The sequence below is a fragment of the Lissotriton vulgaris genome, chromosome 1_1 (assembly GCF_964263255.1).
Source record: "Lissotriton vulgaris chromosome 1_1, aLisVul1.2, whole genome shotgun sequence".
NCBI classification, from domain to species: domain Eukaryota; kingdom Metazoa; phylum Chordata; class Amphibia; order Caudata; family Salamandridae; genus Lissotriton; species Lissotriton vulgaris.
In genome coordinates this window covers 200,018,869-200,028,868 of record NC_141685.1, presented here as the reverse complement: position 1 = coordinate 200,028,868, position 10,000 = coordinate 200,018,869, and the positions used below count along the sequence as shown (strand labels likewise).

General features: G+C 49.2%; 18 non-coding genes across 18 annotated transcripts; 12 read left to right on the top strand and 6 right to left on the bottom strand.

Annotated features, from left to right (window-relative positions):
• Window positions 1-43: 43 nt before the first annotated feature.
• On the top strand, window positions 44-115 carry TRNAW-CCA (transfer RNA tryptophan (anticodon CCA)). The gene has a single exon. It is a non-coding gene; the product is annotated as a tRNA-Trp (tRNA).
• A 71-nt stretch (window positions 116-186) lies between these two features.
• On the bottom strand, window positions 187-257 carry TRNAG-GCC (transfer RNA glycine (anticodon GCC)). Its single transcript has one exon. It is a non-coding gene; the product is annotated as a tRNA-Gly (tRNA).
• Window positions 258-1,418: 1,161 nt separating this feature from the next.
• TRNAN-GUU (transfer RNA asparagine (anticodon GUU)) lies at window positions 1,419-1,492 on the top strand. Its single transcript has one exon. It is a non-coding gene; the product is annotated as a tRNA-Asn (tRNA).
• A 236-nt stretch (window positions 1,493-1,728) lies between these two features.
• On the top strand, window positions 1,729-1,801 carry TRNAW-CCA (transfer RNA tryptophan (anticodon CCA)). The gene has a single exon. It is a non-coding gene; the product is annotated as a tRNA-Trp (tRNA).
• Window positions 1,802-1,872: 71 nt separating this feature from the next.
• Window positions 1,873-1,943, bottom strand: TRNAG-GCC (transfer RNA glycine (anticodon GCC)). Its single transcript has one exon. It is a non-coding gene; the product is annotated as a tRNA-Gly (tRNA).
• A 1,161-nt stretch (window positions 1,944-3,104) lies between these two features.
• TRNAN-GUU (transfer RNA asparagine (anticodon GUU)) lies at window positions 3,105-3,178 on the top strand. Its single transcript has one exon. It is a non-coding gene; the product is annotated as a tRNA-Asn (tRNA).
• Window positions 3,179-3,414: 236 nt separating this feature from the next.
• TRNAW-CCA (transfer RNA tryptophan (anticodon CCA)) lies at window positions 3,415-3,486 on the top strand. Its single transcript has one exon. It is a non-coding gene; the product is annotated as a tRNA-Trp (tRNA).
• A 71-nt stretch (window positions 3,487-3,557) lies between these two features.
• Window positions 3,558-3,628, bottom strand: TRNAG-GCC (transfer RNA glycine (anticodon GCC)). The gene has a single exon. It is a non-coding gene; the product is annotated as a tRNA-Gly (tRNA).
• A 1,161-nt stretch (window positions 3,629-4,789) lies between these two features.
• On the top strand, window positions 4,790-4,863 carry TRNAN-GUU (transfer RNA asparagine (anticodon GUU)). Its single transcript has one exon. It is a non-coding gene; the product is annotated as a tRNA-Asn (tRNA).
• Window positions 4,864-5,099: 236 nt separating this feature from the next.
• TRNAW-CCA (transfer RNA tryptophan (anticodon CCA)) lies at window positions 5,100-5,171 on the top strand. Its single transcript has one exon. It is a non-coding gene; the product is annotated as a tRNA-Trp (tRNA).
• Window positions 5,172-5,242: 71 nt separating this feature from the next.
• TRNAG-GCC (transfer RNA glycine (anticodon GCC)) lies at window positions 5,243-5,313 on the bottom strand. The gene has a single exon. It is a non-coding gene; the product is annotated as a tRNA-Gly (tRNA).
• A 1,161-nt stretch (window positions 5,314-6,474) lies between these two features.
• TRNAN-GUU (transfer RNA asparagine (anticodon GUU)) lies at window positions 6,475-6,548 on the top strand. Its single transcript has one exon. It is a non-coding gene; the product is annotated as a tRNA-Asn (tRNA).
• A 236-nt stretch (window positions 6,549-6,784) lies between these two features.
• TRNAW-CCA (transfer RNA tryptophan (anticodon CCA)) lies at window positions 6,785-6,857 on the top strand. Its single transcript has one exon. It is a non-coding gene; the product is annotated as a tRNA-Trp (tRNA).
• A 71-nt stretch (window positions 6,858-6,928) lies between these two features.
• Window positions 6,929-6,999, bottom strand: TRNAG-GCC (transfer RNA glycine (anticodon GCC)). Its single transcript has one exon. It is a non-coding gene; the product is annotated as a tRNA-Gly (tRNA).
• Window positions 7,000-8,160: 1,161 nt separating this feature from the next.
• TRNAN-GUU (transfer RNA asparagine (anticodon GUU)) lies at window positions 8,161-8,234 on the top strand. The gene has a single exon. It is a non-coding gene; the product is annotated as a tRNA-Asn (tRNA).
• Window positions 8,235-8,470: 236 nt separating this feature from the next.
• On the top strand, window positions 8,471-8,542 carry TRNAW-CCA (transfer RNA tryptophan (anticodon CCA)). Its single transcript has one exon. It is a non-coding gene; the product is annotated as a tRNA-Trp (tRNA).
• Window positions 8,543-8,613: 71 nt separating this feature from the next.
• On the bottom strand, window positions 8,614-8,684 carry TRNAG-GCC (transfer RNA glycine (anticodon GCC)). The gene has a single exon. It is a non-coding gene; the product is annotated as a tRNA-Gly (tRNA).
• A 1,161-nt stretch (window positions 8,685-9,845) lies between these two features.
• On the top strand, window positions 9,846-9,919 carry TRNAN-GUU (transfer RNA asparagine (anticodon GUU)). Its single transcript has one exon. It is a non-coding gene; the product is annotated as a tRNA-Asn (tRNA).
• The last annotated feature ends 81 nt before the right edge of the window (window positions 9,920-10,000 follow it).

Here is a 10,000-nt window from a genome sequence, read left to right as displayed (position 1 = left end):
CCACAGCATTTGTTCATCTGGCATCGAAGGCTGCAAGTGTAAGGACTTCGTGGCGCAACGGTAGCGCGTCTGACTCCAGATCAGAAGGTTGCGTGTTCAAATCACGTCGGGGTCACTGCTTACCATTTTATTCCCCACTGAGTTCATATATATCATTTCGAAAACAAAGTCAAAAGAAAGCAACCTTGCATTGGCCGGGAATGGAACCCGGGCCTCCCGCGTGGCAGGCGAGAATTCTACCACTGAACCACCAATGCTTCACATGGTGTGTTCACAGCAAGAGCTCTGTCCAAGACAGTGGTCAGGTTCACACACTTAAATTGTACACATATGAACAAAGTGTGCGCAGCAGACATGATAACGCCAACGTTTCACATGATGATGGCAAGAATCAGATGCAGGAGACTATAAGTAATAATGTCTTTGCATTTGCTGAGGTCACTGGCTTGGTACTAGAGTTGTGGTTATCAGGGCATGATGGCAGGCTGCTCCTGACAGAAGTGGCTCACAGAATGCACCCGCCAGATCACCAGAACTATTGTGTTTCAGATCATGTCACTGAACTCTCCTCCTGGAAAATCCTTCCCACTGGCTTTGCCAGATTCTGTGTCCTCCCCAAAATGCTGGGGTGAAACGGGCAGAGTTCTGCGCCCTGCGCCCCTTTACGCGTCCCTAACGCCATCCCAACGCGCCCTGGTCGGGCACAGCCCTGGTCGGGCTTAGATCACTGGAGCCTCTGGAGATCAAGAACTCCGGAAGCCTAGGGTCAGGCCTATTGCAGAGGCATCTTGTGCCTGGCCATTCCGGGATTGTTGTGTTTCAGGGCCTAGCCATCAATACTCCTGCGATTTCTTTCCATGAGAACCCTCATGTCCCTGTCCTCCCACAAGCCCGAGCTTTTATGTAAAATAAAGTGTGCTCTGTGGGCCTTCCCCTATGTGCTCTCTGCCTAATCTCTTTCTCCCAAGCTGAGCTCTGCAGGTAAATGTATCTATCTGACTGAGGGGCTAGGGAGGGCCTTTCCCAGCAGTCTTACAAGCCAAGAGTTCAGAGAAAGCACCTGCTCTGGGAAGGAGACTCTGCTCACAGAGAAGACAAGTCCAACATAACACAGTGAAGATGGGATGGGCAAGACACACGCCTCACGGGCTGGTAGCACGCAAACAGAGGAGCAGGGAGCTACGCTAAGCAGGCAAAGAGAAAAGTCATGTATGAGTCTCATGCACTGTGACCGGTAGTAATACTGGCTCTAACACCATTAGACAGTAGTCTACACATCATAAATTACAACAGTAACAAGACACTAAGCAAATGACAAATGCTGTATGGCATAAAGACGCCTTATATAATACAAGCTCCAGGCAGGCGCACACATGTCAAGACATATATTGAGTCTCAGGAAATGTATACAGTCAATAGTCTCTGTGGCGCAATCGGTTAGCGCGTTCGGCTGTTAACCGAAAGGTTGGTGGTTCAAGCCCACCCAGGGACGTAGCCTTTTGTCTGCATGAAACACAGATACGTACCTTTGCTCTTTCCTGCGTGCGATCCTTTCCCTGAATAGTTCAATCCTCAGCGTTCTCACTGCACCTGCAGTCAATTTCAATAATTAGGATAGAAAACAAAAGGCCAAGCCCTGTAATACAACCGTAGGCATATAAGCAGAGGAAAATAAGTCAAAAGGCCCACAGCATTTGTTCATCTGGCATCGAAGGCTGCAAGTGTAAGGACCTCGTGGCGCAACGGTAGCGCGTCTGACTCCAGATCAGAAGGTTGCGTGTTTAACATCACGTCGGGGTCACTGCTTACCATTTTATTCCCCACTGAGTTCATATATATCATTTCGAAAACAAAGTCAAAAGAAAGCATCCTTGCATTGGCCGGGAATCGAACCCGGGCCTCCCGCGTGGCATGCGAGAATTCTACCACTGAACCACCAATGCTTCACATGGTGTGTTCACAGCAAGAGCTCTGTCCAAGACAGTGGTCAGGTTCACACACTTAAATTGTACACATATGAACAAAGTGTGCGCAGCAGACATGATAACGCCAACGTTTCACATGATGATGGCAAGAATCAGATGCAGGAGACTATAAGTAATAATGTCTTTGCATTTGCTGAGGTCACTGGCTTGGTACTAGAGTTGTGGTTATCAGGGCATGATGGCAGGCTGCTCCTGACAGAAGTGGCTCACAGAATGCACCCGCCAGATCACCAGCACTATTGTGTTTCAGATCATGTCACTGAACTCTCCTCCTGGAAAATCCTTCCCACTGGCTTTGCCAGATTCTGTGTCCTCCCCAAAATGCTGGGGTGAAACGGGCAGAGTTCTGCGCCCTGCGCCCCTTTACGCGTCCCTAACGCCATCCCAACGCGCCCTGGTCGGGCACAGCCCTGATCGGGCTTAGATCACTGGAGCCTCTGGAGATCAAGAACTCCGGAAGCCTAGGGTCAGGCCTATTGCAGAGGCATCTTGTGCCTGGCCATTCCGGGATTGTTGTGTTTCAGGGCCTAGCCATCAATACTCCTGGGATTTCTTTCCATGAGAACCCTCATGTCCCTGTCCTCCCACAAGCCCGAGCTTTTATGTAAAATAAAGTGTGCTCTGTGGGCCTTCCCCTATGTGCTCTCTGCCTAATCTCTTTCTCCCAAGCTGAGCTCTGCAGGTAAATGTATCTATCTGACTGAGGGGCTAGGGAGGGCCTTTCCCAGCAGTCTTACAAGCCAAGAGTTCAGAGAAAGCACCTGCTCTGGGAAGGAGACTCTGCTCACAGAGAAGACAAGTCCAACATAACACAGTGAAGATGGGATGGGCAAGACACACGCCTCACGGGCTGGTAGCACGCAAACAGAGGAGCAGGGAGCTACGCTAAGCAGGCAAAGAGAAAAGTCATGTATGAGTCTCATGCACTGTGACCGGTAGTAATACTGGCTCTAACACCATTAGACAGTAGTCTACACATCATAAATTACAACAGTAACAAGACACTAAGCAAATGACAAATGCTGTATGGCATAAAGACGCCTTATATAATACAAGCTCCAGGCAGGCGCACACATGTCAAGACATATATTGAGTCTCAGGAAATGTATACAGTCAATAGTCTCTGTGGCGCAATCGGTTAGCGCGTTCGGCTGTTAACCGAAAGGTTGGTGGTTCAAGCCCACCCAGGGATGTAGCCTTTTGTCTGCATGAAACACAGATACGTACCTTTGCTCTTTCCTTCGTGCGATCCTTTCCCTGAATAGTTCAATCCTCAGCGTTCTCACTGCACCTGCAGTCAATTTCAATAATTAGGATAGAAAACAAAAGGCCAAGCCCTGTAATACAACCGTAGGCATATAAGCAGAGGAAAATAAGTCAAAAGGCCCACAGCATTTGTTCATCTGGCATCGAAGGCTGCAAGTGTAAGGACCTCGTGGCGCAACGGTAGCGCGTCTGACTCCAGATCAGAAGGTTGCGTGTTCAAATCACGTCGGGGTCACTGCTTACCATTTTATTCCCCACTGAGTTCATATATATCATTTCGAAAACAAAGTCAAAAGAAAGCAACCTTGCATTGGCCGGGAATCGAACCCGGGCCTCCCGCATGGCGGGCGAGAATTCTACCACTGAACCACCAATGCTTCACATGGTGTGTTCACAGCAAGAGCTCTGTCCAAGACAGTGGTCAGGTTCACACACTTAAATTGTACACATATGAACAAAGTGTGCGCAGCAGACATGATAACGCCAACGTTTCACATGATGATGGCAAGAATCAGATGCAGGAGACTATAAGTAATAATGTCTTTGCATTTGCTGAGGTCACTGGCTTGGTACTAGAGTTGTGGTTATCAGGGCATGATGGCAGGCTGCTCCTGACAGAAGTGGCTCACAGAATGCACCCGCCAGATCACCAGCACTATTGTGTTTGAGATCATGTCACTGAACTCTCCTCCTGGAAAATCCTTCCCACTGGCTTTGCCAGATTCTGTGTCCTCCCCAAAATGCTGGGGTGAAACGGGCAGAGTTCTGCGCCCTGCGCCCCTTTACGCGTCCCTAACGCCATCCCAACGCGCCCTGGTCGGGCACAGCCCTGGTCGGGCTTAGATCACTGGAGCCTCTGGAGATCAAGAACTCCGGAAGCCTAGGGTCAGGCCTATTGCAGAGGCATCTTGTGCCTGGCCATTCCGGGATTGTTGTGTTTCAGGGCCTAGCCATCAATACTCCTGGGATTTCTTTCCATGAGAACCCTCATGTCCCTGTCCTCCCACAAGCCCGAGCTTTTATGTAAAATAAAGTGTGCTCTGTGGGCCTTCCCCTATGTGCTCTCTGCCTAATCTCTTTCTCCCAAGCTGAGCTCTGCAGGTAAATGTATCTATCTGACTGAGGGGCTAGGGAGGGCCTTTCCCAGCAGTCTTACAAGCCAAGAGTTCAGAGAAAGCACCTGCTCTGGGAAGGAGACTCTGCTCACAGAGAAGACAAGTCCAACATAACACAGTGAAGATGGGATGGGCAAGACACACGCCTCACGGGCTGGTAGCACGCAAACAGAGGAGCAGGGAGCTACGCTAAGCAGGCAAAGAGAAAAGTCATGTATGAGTCTCATGCACTGTGACCGGTAGTAATACTGGCTCTAACACCATTAGACAGTAGTCTACACATCATAAATTACAACAGTAACAAGACACTAAGCAAATGACAAATGCTGTATGGCATAAAGACGCCTTATATAATACAAGCTCCAGGCAGGCGCACACATGTCAAGACATATATTGAGTCTCAGGAAATGTATACAGTCAATAGTCTCTGTGGCGCAATCGGTTAGCGCGTTCGGCTGTTAACCGAAAGGTTGGTGGTTCAAGCCCACCCAGGGATGTAGCCTTTTGTCTGCATGAAACACAGATACGTACCTTTGCTCTTTCCTGCGTGCGATCCTTTCCCTGAATAGTTCAATCCTCAGCGTTCTCACTGCACCTGCAGTCAATTTCAATAATTAGGATAGAAAACAAAAGGCCAAGCCCTGTAATACAACCGTAGGCATATAAGCAGAGGAAAATAAGTCAAAAGGCCCACAGCATTTGTTCATCTGGCATCGAAGGCTGCAAGTGTAAGGACCTCGTGGCGCAACGGTAGCGCGTCTGACTCCAGATCAGAAGGTTGCGTGTTCAAATCACGTCGGGGTCACTGCTTACCATTTTATTCCCCACTGAGTTCATATATATCATTTCGAAAACAAAGTCAAAAGAAAGCATCCTTGCATTGGCCGGGAATCGAACCCGGGCCTCCCGCGTGGCAGGCGAAAATTCTACCACTGAACCACCAATGCTTCACATGGTGTGTTCACAGCAAGAGCTCTGTCCAAGACAGTGGTCAGGATCACACACTTAAATTGTACACATATGAACAAAGTGTGCGCAGCAGACATGATAACGCCAACGTTTCACATGATGATGGCAAGAATCAGATGCAGGAGACTATAAGTAATAATGTCTTTGCATTTGCTGAGGTCACTGGCTTGGTACTAGAGTTGTGGTTATCAGGGCATGATGGCAGGCTGCTCCTGACAGAAGTGGCTCACAGAATGCACCCGCCAGATCACCAGCACTATTGTGTTTCAGATCATGTCACTGAACTCTCCTCCTGGAAAATCCTTCCCACTGGCTTTGCCAGATTCTGTGTCCTCCCCAAAATGCTGGGGTGAAATGGGCAGAGTTCTGCGCCCTGCGCCCCTTTACGCGTCCCTAACGCCATCCCAACGCGCCCTGGTCGGGCACAGCCCTGATCGGGCTTAGATCACTGGAGCCTCTGGAGATCAAGAACTCCGGAAGCCTAGGGTCAGGCCTATTGCAGAGGCATCTTGTGCCTGGCCATTCCGGGATTGTTGTGTTTCAGGGCCTAGCCATCAATACTCCTGGGATTTCTTTCCATGAGAACCCTCATGTCCCTGTCCTCCCACAAGCCCGAGCTTTTATGTAAAATAAAGTGTGCTCTGTGGGCCTTCCCCTATGTGCTCTCTGCCTAATCTCTTTCTCCCAAGCTGAGCTCTGCAGGTAAATGTATCTATCTGACTGAGGGGCTAGGGAGGGCCTTTCCCAGCAGTCTTACAAGCCAAGAGTTCAGAGAAAGCACCTGCTCTGGGAAGGAGACTCTGCTCACAGAGAAGACAAGTCCAACATAACACAGTGAAGATGGGATGGGCAAGACACACGCCTCACGGGCTGGTAGCACGCAAACAGAGGAGCAGGGAGCTACGCTAAGCAGGCAAAGAGAAAAGTCATGTATGAGTCTCATGCACTGTGACCGGTAGTAATACTGGCTCTAACACCATTAGACAGTAGTCTACACATCATAAATTACAACAGTAACAAGACACTAAGCAAATGACAAATGCTGTATGGCATAAAGACGCCTTATATAATACAAGCTCCAGGCAGGCGCACACATGTCAAGACATATATTGAGTCTCAGGAAATGTATACAGTCAATAGTCTCTGTGGCGCAATCGGTTAGCGCGTTCGGCTGTTAACCGAAAGGTTGGTGGTTCAAGCCCACCCAGGGACGTAGCCTTTTGTCTGCATGAAACACAGATACGTACCTTTGCTCTTTCCTGCGTGCGATCCTTTCCCTGAATAGTTCAATCCTCAGCGTTCTCACTGCACCTGCAGTCAATTTCAATAATTAGGATAGAAAACAAAAGGCCAAGCCCTGTAATACAACCGTAGGCATATAAGCAGAGGAAAATAAGTCAAAAGGCCCACAGCATTTGTTCATCTGGCATCGAAGGCTGCAAGTGTAAGGACCTCGTGGCGCAACGGTAGCGCGTCTGACTCCAGATCAGAAGGTTGCGTGTTTAACATCACGTCGGGGTCACTGCTTACCATTTTATTCCCCACTGAGTTCATATATATCATTTCGAAAACAAAGTCAAAAGAAAGCATCCTTGCATTGGCCGGGAATCGAACCCGGGCCTCCCGCGTGGCATGCGAGAATTCTACCACTGAACCACCAATGCTTCACATGGTGTGTTCACAGCAAGAGCTCTGTCCAAGACAGTGGTCAGGTTCACACACTTAAATTGTACACATATGAACAAAGTGTGCGCAGCAGACATGATAACGCCAACGTTTCACATGATGATGGCAAGAATCAGATGCAGGAGACTATAAGTAATAATGTCTTTGCATTTGCTGAGGTCACTGGCTTGGTACTAGAGTTGTGGTTATCAGGGCATGATGGCAGGCTGCTCCTGACAGAAGTGGCTCACAGAATGCACCCGCCAGATCACCAGCACTATTGTGTTTCAGATCATGTCACTGAACTCTCCTCCTGGAAAATCCTTCCCACTGGCTTTGCCAGATTCTGTGTCCTCCCCAAAATGCTGGGGTGAAACGGGCAGAGTTCTGCGCCCTGCGCCCCTTTACGCGTCCCTAACGCCATCCCAACGCGCCCTGGTCGGGCACAGCCCTGATCGGGCTTAGATCACTGGAGCCTCTGGAGATCAAGAACTCCGGAAGCCTAGGGTCAGGCCTATTGCAGAGGCATCTTGTGCCTGGCCATTCCGGGATTGTTGTGTTTCAGGGCCTAGCCATCAATACTCCTGGGATTTCTTTCCATGAGAACCCTCATGTCCCTGTCCTCCCACAAGCCCGAGCTTTTATGTAAAATAAAGTGTGCTCTGTGGGCCTTCCCCTATGTGCTCTCTGCCTAATCTCTTTCTCCCAAGCTGAGCTCTGCAGGTAAATGTATCTATCTGACTGAGGGGCTAGGGAGGGCCTTTCCCAGCAGTCTTACAAGCCAAGAGTTCAGAGAAAGCACCTGCTCTGGGAAGGAGACTCTGCTCACAGAGAAGACAAGTCCAACATAACACAGTGAAGATGGGATGGGCAAGACACACGCCTCACGGGCTGGTAGCACGCAAACAGAGGAGCAGGGAGCTACGCTAAGCAGGCAAAGAGAAAAGTCATGTATGAGTCTCATGCACTGTGACCGGTAGTAATACTGGCTCTAACACCATTAGACAGTAGTCTACACATCATAAATTACAACAGTAACAAGACACTAAGCAAATGACAAATGCTGTATGGCATAAAGACGCCTTATATAATACAAGCTCCAGGCAGGCGCACACATGTCAAGACATATATTGAGTCTCAGGAAATGTATACAGTCAATAGTCTCTGTGGCGCAATCGGTTAGCGCGTTCGGCTGTTAACCGAAAGGTTGGTGGTTCAAGCCCACCCAGGGACGTAGCCTTTTGTCTGCATGAAACACAGATACGTACCTTTGCTCTTTCCTTCGTGCGATCCTTTCCCTGAATAGTTCAATCCTCAGCGTTCTCACTGCACCTGCAGTCAATTTCAATAATTAGGATAGAAAACAAAAGGCCAAGCCCTGTAATACAACCGTAGGCATATAAGCAGAGGAAAATAAGTCAAAAGGCCCACAGCATTTGTTCATCTGGCATCGAAGGCTGCAAGTGTAAGGACCTCGTGGCGCAACGGTAGCGCGTCTGACTCCAGATCAGAAGGTTGCGTGTTCAAATCACGTCGGGGTCACTGCTTACCATTTTATTCCCCACTGAGTTCATATATATCATTTCGAAAACAAAGTCAAAAGAAAGCAACCTTGCATTGGCCGGGAATCGAACCCAGGCCTCCCGCATGGCGGGCGAGAATTCTACCACTGAACCACCAATGCTTCACATGGTGTGTTCACAGCAAGAGCTCTGTCCAAGACAGTGGTCAGGTTCACACACTTAAATTGTACACATATGAACAAAGTGTGCGCAGCAGACATGATAACGCCAACGTTTCACATGATGATGGCAAGAATCAGATGCAGGAGACTATAAGTAATAATGTCTTTGCATTTGCTGAGGTCACTGGCTTGGTACTAGAGTTGTGGTTATCAGGGCATGATGGCAGGCTGCTCCTGACAGAAGTGGCTCACAGAATGCACCCGCCAGATCACCAGCACTATTGTGTTTGAGATCATGTCACTGAACTCTCCTCCTGGAAAATCCTTCCCACTGGCTTTGCCAGATTCTGTGTCCTCCCCAAAATGCTGGGGTGAAACGGGCAGAGTTCTGCGCCCTGCGCCCCTTTACGCGTCCCTAACGCCATCCCAACGCGCCCTGGTCGGGCACAGCCCTGGTCGGGCTTAGATCACTGGAGCCTCTGGAGATCAAGAACTCCGGAAGCCTAGGGTCAGGCCTATTGCAGAGGCATCTTGTGCCTGGCCATTCCGGGATTGTTGTGTTTCAGGGCCTAGCCATCAATACTCCTGGGATTTCTTTCCATGAGAACCCTCATGTCCCTGTCCTCCCACAAGCCCGAGCTTTTATGTAAAATAAAGTGTGCTCTGTGGGCCTTCCCCTATGTGCTCTCTGCCTAATCTCTTTCTCCCAAGCTGAGCTCTGCAGGTAAATGTATCTATCTGACTGAGGGGCTAGGGAGGGCCTTTCCCAGCAGTCTTACAAGCCAAGAGTTCAGAGAAAGCACCTGCTCTGGGAAGGAGACTCTGCTCACAGAGAAGACAAGTCCAACATAACACAGTGAAGATGGGATGGGCAAGACACACGCCTCACGGGCTGGTAGCACGCAAACAGAGGAGCAGGGAGCTACGCTAAGCAGGCAAAGAGAAAAGTCATGTATGAGTCTCATGCACTGTGACCGGTAGTAATACTGGCTCTAACACCATTAGACAGTAGTCTACACATCATAAATTACAACAGTAACAAGACACTAAGCAAATGACAAATGCTGTATGGCATAAAGACGCCTTATATAATACAAGCTCCAGGCAGGCGCACACATGTCAAGACATATATTGAGTCTCAGGAAATGTATACAGTCAATAGTCTCTGTGGCGCAATCGGTTAGCGCGTTCGGCTGTTAACCGAAAGGTTGGTGGTTCAAGCCCACCCAGGGATGTAGCCTTTTGTCTGCATGAAACACAGATACGTACCTTTGCTCTTTCCTGCGTGCGATCCTTTCCCTGAATAGTTCAATCCT